We start from the raw sequence: 8,867 nt of genomic DNA on the forward strand, positions 1-8,867 counted from the left end.
ATCTGAAAGAAGTCACTCAATGCTAATCTTCACTTCATCTCACCCTCAAAAGAAAGAGTACCATAGATCATACCATAAAACAAACCATGAATTATAAATTGCAAGTTTCATTTATTTCCAAAGACTGTACAAAACTTGAAAATATAAATTTTGAGAACTTTTGTGACTTTGATCAAAAACATTGACAGCTGAAAACATCTGGTCTGGTGAATTTCTAACTTAGGGACTAACTCTAGAGGACTTTCCCCCAAGACCCAGGATCACTGGCATATCACTTCCTCTCTTATTGCACATATGAATAAGTCACACCTCCACTTCATTGACTCCATATCTGGGGAAATCATCCTAAGAAAATAATCTGAAATGCATTAACTACATTCTGTAAGTACATTTTTTATAAAATGGACTGCCATGTTTATAAAATAGAAAACAACTGCAAATACCTAAATGTCATAATAAAGGATGACTGAGTTGGTTATGGTCCACTTACACAAAATAATATGCAATTAGTAAAGCAATGTTTATGAAAGTTTTGTATTGTGCAGACTGAAGGCAAACTGAAAAATGGAACACACTTATAAAATGATTTGTCTATGAATATAATGTATGAAATATATAGTGTATGAAAACACTGGTAGGAAAGGAAGAAATTTTTACCAAATTGGAAAAATATAAGTGAGAAAAAATGCACGAAATCATTGGTAGAACTTTTTATTTTTGTGGTGATTGTTTTTTTTTGTTTTTTTCTTTCTTTTTTTTTTTCTTTTTCATTGATCTTATATCTCCTCAGGACAACGTAGCATTATTGAGTGACTATTATATCCTATGGAGAACTTCAATCTTTGGTCACAGAATTAAGAGCTCCTGGTTTTGATCCCACAAGCTCTCTTTGAAATGATGTATATGTGGTGAGTTTTAAAAATATATACTTTTTTTATTTTTCATGCTTTTCAAAAGGAATATCTGGTACATTCAAAATTGGAAATAAAATTTATTTTGGAAGCTGAATAAGCAAATACATAAGTGCTTTTGATGGTTGTGATGCAGATGGATCACATTTTGTCCCTGAGACCACATGTAGCTGTGAACACCATAGGCAGACTGGGGGGCTACTATGAAGGGACTGTGCCAGGACAGTCAGGATGATGCACAGCTGACCTGGAGGAGAATGCTGAATGGACTCCTGCTGCTGCAATTCAGGTGCTCTGGGGCCTACCAATCAGTCAGGGAACACTGCATAACAACAGGGTTCTGGTCACATTTAGACAGAGGGTTTCAAGAGGTAAAATTCCCATGCTTAATTGTCAAGGCCAATTAAATGATGGCTGGCACCCCAGGCATGTGGTTGGCATTGAGTTACGGAGCAACAATAAACATACAAGTCTACACACCTGGCAGAAGGACCTTGAATTCGACCCGTGCCCCAGAATCATTTGAGAAAAGTGTTTATTTCCCATTAATTCCCCCACCTGTTGTCTTCATGTTCTTGTGCACTCAAGGTTTCGTTCTGTCCACAACTTGATTTGATTCTAGCTGTTGCCTCATGTGTCTTATATTTCTTTATTATTCTCATGCTTTGATGCATGCAAAGTGCACTTGTAGATAATGTATTTGCTCTGAGAAATCCCATAAAATCTCTCAGTCTAGGAATACTCAAGGAGCAAAGCCCAGGGACTCTGTGAGTTTGGGGGCCAATGGAGGTTTATGCAAGGCCGATTTACGACTGACCCTTCTGAATGGGTGAGTTCAAAAGTGACTTATCTTAAACGAAAATACTGCATAGTATTAAATTTTCCTGTAGGGCGTGGCACCATATGACATAGATCTAGATACAGACAGAGAAGTCACTTTTGCCCTTGACTGCAGCATCCATTCTACTCTCCTCTGTTGGGGAACAGCTAAGGGGCTAAGGGGGTGGGGCCTGACTGTCTCAGTCAATGAGGACAACCATTCACCCTCCTCTGCTATGGTGATCTCTCTAAGTACTGGTTCAAGAATGGACATGTAACTCAGTCTGGGACAATGAGACATGAGGGCAAGACCCTCGACAAAGCACTCTCCCTTTGGACAGCAAGGTGTGTGAGTGTGAAGCTCAAAATTGTTGCAGCCACACTGAAGAGCAAGGGCCCTTGGATGAGCTAGCAGGACAGAAGGTAGGAGGAAGGCAGGACAGATGGTGTTGTTAACCCAGTTGTTAAATCTCACCAACATGGAACGGAACCGTCTGCTGGTCCCTGGACTTTCTAGGTAGGGGAACAAACAAATGTCATTTATTGTTCAAACCTGCTTGCATGGGACTTTCTGTCATTTATACATAAAATCTCTAAATTTGTTCATATAGTTATTATACTTTCCCAAGCAAAAACGTGGACAATAAATGTGTTAGAGAAGTAAGAGAAAGAATTGGGGTCTCCCTAGAAAATTCAGAATCTATAATTGTCATATATAAACCATAAATACAATAATTTTCCCCACATGACATTACTTGGAGGCTAAATTGAAATCACAACTTCCAAAAAGGTGTGACATAGATGGTTGAGTGGTAAGGCCAAGATGGCCCTAGAAAAAACTGTGTGTTTGGCAGCTCCCAACAAGCCATCTCAAACCCCTGCCCCTTTCCATTTCTCTCCCTACCTATATCCCTACTTTGACAGCCAATAATGTGGGTTTTACAGTTAGATTGTTCTGGCTAGATCTTGGTTTCTCCACTTACCAGTTAGATGACTTGGGGCAATTTGAGAAGAGACCCTAGCGAATTTTCCTTCATGTCCTACTGGCTCCACGTGGGGCCATTCTTCATTGAGTGAGTCCTTAAAGGAGGGGAAAGGCTGATTGACAGGTATACATTGACTCAATCACTGGGACAAAGAGGATGGGTCTGTTACCCCAGTTGGCTCAGACAAACCTTGAATAGAGGGCCCAGAAAGTGCTAAGCACTTGAGAGTTCATCATTGTTATTTTTGCTTAATGCTCACCCATGCAGCCTGTTTCATTCTTGTCTTGCCTGATATTGATTCATTAGTTATCATTTAACATCACTGATAAATATTCAAGTGAGTATTGACATTAAGACTGTGGCCTCCCCAACTAGGGATGGGGAGTGTCTCACTTTACTCTTTGAAAGGAGGAAACATTAGTGAAGACAAACAGTGATCAGAACCTGCCCATCCCAAACACATCCACTTTAGGAAGTGCAATCCTCAAATCCTCAACACATCCAGCATGTCACCCCAAGAAGTTGTCAACACTGCCATATTATATTGTACATCACTGACGTGATCAAATTTCAATATAAGACAAGGTGAGTATCCTTCCTCAATGCTGCCATGACCACAGTTTCTAAGCAAAAACAAAGCTAAACAAAATTTGGAGCATGTGGTTTAACAATGAGAGAAAAGACATGCAAACTGTGACTCTCACAAAACATTTAGACTCTAGTATTGTCTTTTCCACATTCCCACAAGGTTGATTACATTGAAATAGGGTTGATAAGATGGGAGTAATGAAAAAACACCTGAGAAGAAAAGAAATCCATTCTTCATACAGTATGTAAACAGGGAGAGAAGGAGACACAGTGAGCAGAAGGAATGAAGTGAGACACATTTCCAGTTTAAGAGCAATAGGGTCCCCAGTTTCAAAATCAGGGAATTTTTCTGGCAAGGTGATACAGTAACTATGTCACGAACTTTAACAAAACTTGTAGCACATTAGATCTCAATCACCAAATAACCCAGTCATATGTGGGAATAAATACCAAGACATACAATTTTTTCTGTTCTTTTTGCTTCACACTTTTAAAAGACACTAAAAGTGAGATAAGTTATAAAGAAACCTGGTCTGTGTTGAATAGCCAATTAAGCTATTAAATATGTGAGCCATTTTTGGAAAACCTAATATACAAATATCTTTCAACCTAGAAAAACTCATAGGTTAGGGGTACCATTTAATAATGCAGTAAATCTTCTTAAGAATGACTCAACAAAGAGCTTATTTTAAAATGTGCAATGAATACGAACAGAAACAGACAAAATATTGGTTCCATGAAATCTCTAAATTCCAAATTGTATTTGTATTTTCCATGATTCCTTCACTACAGTCAAAATAAAACTTTTCTCATAGGCACAAGCATCTTATCTGATGTAATTTCTTACATCAAAAAAGAGCCAGTTGAGGGTCTGGCAGGTTTCCAGGATGGTTGATTCAATAGTCAGTGATGGCACCAAGACCCAAGATCTTTTCCCCACTCTGTTAAGTCATCCTGTCTGAGCTGGAATTGTCCCAGACTGGCTCCCTATGTGGTTGTAAGATGGTCCCAAGAGCTCTGGATGTCAAATTCAGACATCTAACATCAAGTGTCCAGGGACAGAAACAGACCACCTTTTTTATGTGACTCCTTCTTAAGAATCAGGAAAACTTTTCCAGGAGCCCCAGTAGTCATCGCTCCATGACATGCTGGTCAGGTCTGGTCCGGTGCACAGCCCTACCCCAGTTTGGCAAAAGCAACAGACTGCTGTGGACAGGAGACCAGCCACATATCCCCCCAGTGGGGTGGAGTCATCACCTCTGAGTCAGAAAAGGAGTAGATGCCTGAACAAAACTGGAGCTGGACTGGGAACTTATTCTGGTTACATTGCCCTAGTTTAGCTCTTTCTGAAAACACAAAAGTTCAGTTTTGAACTGATTGGCTAAGAACTTAAAATACTTTTAATTCAGAAAATAGTATCAGCATCAGCAATTAGGGTGATTCCCGCCCCCCCTCCCAGAATTGGCTTTAGTTCTAATCTTCTATTTCAAAGGTTTATTAATTTATTTTGTAGACATTCTGTACACACGCATTTTGAGTGTCAATCTATTGTAAAGAATAAGCTTTACTTATGTTTGCACTGTAACATATTGATAGAGGAAAGTAGTAAGATGCAGTCCTGTGGTAGTACTGGGCTGTGCTTAAAAAGTTGAATTTCTGTTGTTTCTTACAACGTACTGACATTTAAAAATGTCATTTTAAATGCTATTTTCTTTAACCTATATATACTAAAATTTCCACAAAAAATGCTAATTTAATTTTATGTGTATGTAACCGAAGACTGCAGTACAATTTAATACAATTCCAAAAATGTAGAAATTTAGTTTGATTCACATTGAATAGGGAGGGAAGAAAAGTTGAACTGCTTGTGTGTGAACATATTTGGGGAGTAAGCTATAAAAAACAAAATCTTTCCCCTTCCCCAAAAGGTATATTTTAACCTAATTAAGGGGATATAGATTTATATGACAATGCTATGATGTTTATCCTGAGGTATGAGAGAATATGGCCAGTTTTAGCCAACTCTCAAGTAGAAATTAATCCAAATAGCATTTCTGGCAATTTCTAAAATTGGAAAGCTAAGATCCATTTTACTGTGGCTTGGCATGATGACCATGATAACTGAGAAATTTCAAATGGTTTCTTTATGTTCCATTTTGGTTGTAAAAGATGTTATTTAATCAGTTGCTTCTAGACACACAAGAGTTAGAATTTTAAAAGCTCCCACCAACCATTTTCTAGGAGTCTCTTTCCTCTCTTCTGATTGTCTGTTTTGGGAGTAAGGGGACATAAAGAGGGACCAGTACCTCATTTTAGTTGCTGATCCTTCAATATCCCAAGAAGGTGATTGTGGAAACATAAAAATCATATATTAATTCCAGTCTTTAACCCATAGTTGATATTCAAAATTTTTATATCTCAGAAACTGTAAGGAACTGGCCTCTGTCCAATGAGTTCTTTGGCATTATGGGGAAGGAATGGTTAAGGTTTTGAGGCACCACACTGCTGTAGGTTTGTTCCAGTGGGTCTTGGATATGGTGCCTGGAATAGCTGCATCGGCATCTGGGAACTTACTAGAAATGCAAGTCCTTGGGTGGCCCCAGACCCACCCCCATCGGTCCCAGTGACCGATGTGCTAACAAGGCCTCAAGGGGATTCTGATGCCCACTCAAGTTTGAGAACCAGTGGCCTAGGTCATTCCTCATTCTTTCTCACCACAAAGAGTCATACTTCATGACTTGTAAAGATTAGTCTATACTACTGATTTGTATGCATGCACATGTGTTATTTAAGGTTTAGAGAGAAAACTAAATGTCCAGCTATAACCAGCATTCTGGGTGTGGCCAAGCAGGTGCCGCAGAGTCCTGATCCTTCAGAGCTATGCCAAGATCAGAAGCCGGGCCCAGGGATGGACACAGGTTTGCTGCTCATTAATAAATCCCTGCGGGAGCAACCTGAGCTCAGCCCCAAGTCATTGAGAGGTGTCTGGAAGTGGTCGGCCGTGTGTCCTGTTGTTTGAGAAAAACAGGTTTTATTCATTCAACGAATAATTCATTCATTTAACCAATTATTCATTTAACCAATAATCAGCACGTGTATCTCATTTCTGAGCTACACCATGCCAAGCTGTTGGGACACAGAGTAGGAACAACACTGGCCCAAGGGCAGGTACCATGTGGTGTGTGTACCTCCAGACGGCGCTGCAGTCAGGCTGGAGCAGAGAGGTCCTCCGAAGGACCATGATGCTGCAGACAGTTTACTTGAAAACAGGATATTCTGACCCCATCCTCATCATGCCATTAGAAGCTTCACAGAAGATAGAGAATGGGTTCAGGTGTAGAGGGGATGTAGGAGAAGGTCATTTACTTTTCACACACAGACAGTGCCTGTCCCCCATGGGTTCCTGGATGAAGCGTCAGCAGTGCTGTACCCCGAGGCCCAACACAGAAGAAGGAGCAGGGAGGACTCTGAGTCCGGGGTCTATACCTCTTCACTGGTATAAACTGATGGCGGGGTGGGGGTGGGGGGTGCGTGTGGGGGGTGCGGGGCATGCAAAGATATGCTCCAACAGTTCCCTTTAAAAAATCTCATTTGCCTTCAATTCCAGCCCAGAACAGAAAGGGATCAGGCACGGTTTTAAGCAAGTGAAAGGCCCTGGAGTTAGATAACTGGATTTAAACCCTAGCTCTGTAGGTGACTCCTGCTGTGCAGTCCTGGGCAAGTTACCAATGTTTGTGTAAGAATGACTATAATGCAGGTCTCTGGTCCCACTCTCGGCGGGTGGACACAGAATATGGAGAGGCCGAAAAGGAACACCAACAGAGCCATGAATAGGGGTTCATATCACTATATTCTCACTGGCGGCTGGGTTGGAGACAGAGGAAGCAGGAGCCACACGATCCGCAATCCTCAGGCCGCTTCCCTGCCAACCACACTTGCTAGCTGCAATCCATGCTTGCTAGTGTAGCCCCAGGAGTTATATTAGTGGCTAACGGCTAGCTGGTTACAGCTGATGGCCAACTAGTTACAGCTGATGGCTGTCTGATCACAGCTGATGGCCATTTACTACCTGAGCTAGCACCTTTCCATGTGAGGTCGGGAGCCTAGAAACTGCTCTCTGGGGCTCTGTCCTTACACTGACCATTTCCACACTTCCCAACTTCTTCACTAAACAAGTGAGATTCGGCGGGGGTGGGGGGAATAGTGCTTGTGGGCATTTACAGTAAGGCATAGAACCACTGGACATATTTTTGCCTGATTCTCACCAGAAGTTTGCCTAGGATATCATCAATAATTAAGAAAAATCCTATCTATCCAACATCAGAAACACAATGCAGAAGCAGCCCCTCATGTGTGCAGTAGTTCTGGAAAAGTGTGTCTCTGCCTGCTGAGCAATTGCCAGGAGTACTGAAATTACCAAAAGGCAACTTGGAAGTCTTCTGGTCTTATTTGAATTTCTTGAACTAGCAACCATACTAGTATTTAGTATCTATTCCTCTCAGTAGAGTTTTCCAGTTCCTTATTCATTCACCCTTTCCTCTCACTACTGTTCTGGGAGTGTTGGGGTCTAGTTAGGCTGGCCATGGAGTAAACAGGGTGGGTGTCTACTGGCATGAAATCCTTCCGGGTCTGCTAGGAAGTCTGCCTCCCTAGCCAGAAAGAAGAAGGCCATCTTAAACATGCCTATCATAGTGCCAGTGTGGGGACAGAGCCCCAGAGAGTAGTTTACAGGCTCTCAGCCTCACGTGGAAGGGTGCTGGCTCGGGTGGTGGATGGCCGTCGGCTGTGGCTGATTGGCCATCGGCTGTCGCCGGTTAGCCGATTGGCCGCTGGTATAACTGCTGTGGCTACGAAGGATTGCCGAGGATTGCCGAGGAGCTGAGCAGAGCCGAGCAGAGCCGAAGAGAGTGGAAGAGGAGAGCCGAGGAGAGCGGAAGAGAGTCGAGGAGAGTGGAGGAGAGTCGTTGGTCGGTTGGCGGAAAGGTGGACAGCAGGTCGCATGTCCGGTGAACCCAGCCTCCAGTGAGACCATAGCGGTATGACTCCCCTACCTATGGCTCCGTGGGTGTTCCTTTTTGGCCTCACCATATCCTGCGTTCTTATGTGGGGAGCGGGACCAGAGACCCCGCAGGCCGCCCCTCACGACAGCCAGATACCCAGTACTATGGGTATCATTCAGCTGGATCTTGATGATGTTTTCTCTCTTCAGTGTCTCACTGACATGTGCACATCTTTGGGCAGGTGTCACTGAGATGCTTTTAGCACAGCAGAAGACAATTCATTAATGAAATGCCCTGATAGACTATGGAGAGACAAGGCCACCAGATAGGGGAGCAGCTGGTGAGAACCATTTTGCCACATGAATAAATTAATAAAAAGCGAAAAACCGTAAAGAACATCAATTCGAACCTCCTGCTGCCTGTCAGGTTCTCTGCTAATGCCCACTCATGATACTTCTGTGGTAGAAAGACCCACATTAAACAACAATCTGACCATTCAGACATTTACTTGGCACGAATTATATGCCAGGCAGTGCCTGGTTGCCAATGATCATGAGACAGTT

General features: G+C 42.3%; 1 non-coding gene across 1 annotated transcript; it reads right to left on the reverse strand.

The window, feature by feature from the left end:
• Positions 1–774: 774 nt before the first annotated feature.
• Positions 775–901, reverse strand: LOC141568375 (small nucleolar RNA SNORA25). The gene has a single exon (XR_012491519.1). It is a non-coding gene; the product is annotated as a small nucleolar RNA SNORA25 (small nucleolar RNA).
• Between the last annotated feature and the right edge of the window lie 7,966 nt (positions 902–8,867).

The sequence above is a fragment of the Rhinolophus sinicus genome, linkage group LG13, assembly GCF_036562045.2.
Source record: "Rhinolophus sinicus isolate RSC01 linkage group LG13, ASM3656204v1, whole genome shotgun sequence".
NCBI lineage: Eukaryota > Metazoa > Chordata > Mammalia > Chiroptera > Rhinolophidae > Rhinolophus > Rhinolophus sinicus.